Genomic DNA, 1,977 nt, shown 5'->3' on the forward strand with positions numbered 1-1,977 from the left:
TGCCGGTAGCACGTAAAAAGCACCATCCAATCATGGTCGATGCCAACCCCTCTGGCCCCTATGCTGGTGGCACGTAAAAACCACCATCCGATCATGGTCGATGCCAACCCCTCTGGCCCCTGTGCTGGTGGCACGTAAAAAGTACCATCCGATCATGGTTGATGCAAACCCCTCTGGCCCCTGTGCCAGTGACACATAAAAAAGCACCCACTACACTCTCGGAGTGGTTGGCGTTAGGAAGGACATCCAGCTGTAGAAACACTGCCAGATCAGAATGGGGCTTGGTGCAGCCTCCTGGCTTCACAGACCCCAGTCAAACTGTCCAACCCATGCCAGCATGGAAAACAGACGTTAAACAATGTTGATAATGATAATAAGGGAAAATCCTCAAAGATACAATCTAGTTTTATACAGTTTAACACCAAACCTGATTAAATTATGAAAAAAACATTTTTTTTAAAAAGTGAAAACACAAACAATGATAAAAGTTTCATAAATGAATAAAATAAAATAAAATAAAGAAAACACATTTTTAAGATTGTTTTTAATATGAAAACAAAATAAAAATGATACAAAAAAAATGACAAAAAAAAAACCCGTATATAAATGAAACAGTATAATAAAAGGATAATAATATTGTAAGCACAAGACCAGAAATTATGGAGAGCAAGGGGGGAGGGGGAGCTGGTCAATGACTCCACCCCAGCCCCCGCCCACCTCCAGTACTCAACTGATACTTAGTTTATCAATCCTGAAAGGAAGAAAGGCAAAGTCGACCTCGGTGGTATTTGAACTCAGAACATAAAGACAGATGAAATGCTACTTTTAGCACATTGCTTGGCATGCTAACCATTCTGCCAACTCGCCACCATGATAATAATAATAATAATAATAATAATAATAATCCTTTCTACTATAGGTACAAGGGACCTGAAATTTCAGGGGAGGGGACTAGTCAATTATATCGACCCCCCCAGTATTTCACTGGTAACTTAACTTATCGGTCCCCAAAAGGATGAAAAGCAAAGTCGACCTTCGAAGAATTTGAACTCAGAACATAGTGGTAGACGAAATACCGCTAAGCATTTTGCTCGGCATGCTAACGATTCTGCCAGCTCACTGCCTTCAACAATAATAATAATGATAAAAATAATAATAATGATAATAATAATAATGATAATAATAATAATAATATACCAATAGAGCACTAAATAGTGAAAAAAAATAACGTTTATAGTTTTGAATTAACTTAGAAATATAAACATATATTTTTTTTTTCCAATTCGACCTGAGATTAATCCTAAAAATTTGTCTTTCATTTAAAATTAATTGAATTCCATTAAAAAATAATGAATTAGCAAATGTTTTTTTAAGTTTGTGGGTGAAAGATTGTATTGTTGACCCTTTAGCATTCAGATTCCTTTGTTAAATGCAAAGCTTATTGGTCCACATATTTTTGAATTAATCTGGGATTATCTCATAGCATTGAGACTTTGATGATGTGATTATTTAGTTTTAGAATGGCATTGTAGAGGAGGTGTGAAAGACTGGATCTGGCAATACTTAACATAAAATAAGTGGAATATTTTGGTCAGTTATGGCTGGTCTAAATGCTAAAGGGTTAAATAAAAGTGAAGAATGAGAACAAAAGTCTATGAGGGCCAGAAGTGAATGGAAGTGAAATGATTACGAGGAGACACCAGACACTAGATTACAGAACCAGCACACCGATGTAGTAGTAGTAGTGGTAGTCATCAATCTTAAACTAGAGAAAAAGCAGTCAATATAAAATTTCTCACCTGGGAACAAAGAAAGAATTAACCAGCCTAGGGGAGCGGGGAACGAATACAGAAAAAAAATGCATGCTGATGACCCGGGGGTGGGGAGGTCGGGAGGGGACTTTTGGAAAATTCACAAGATCTGACTTTTCTGTCATAAATTCGGGTAAGATGGATATATATTGATTTTTTTTTTTTT

The sequence above is a fragment of the Octopus bimaculoides genome, chromosome 7 (genome assembly GCF_001194135.2).
Source record: "Octopus bimaculoides isolate UCB-OBI-ISO-001 chromosome 7, ASM119413v2, whole genome shotgun sequence".
Taxonomy (NCBI): Eukaryota; Metazoa; Mollusca; class Cephalopoda; order Octopoda; family Octopodidae; genus Octopus; species Octopus bimaculoides.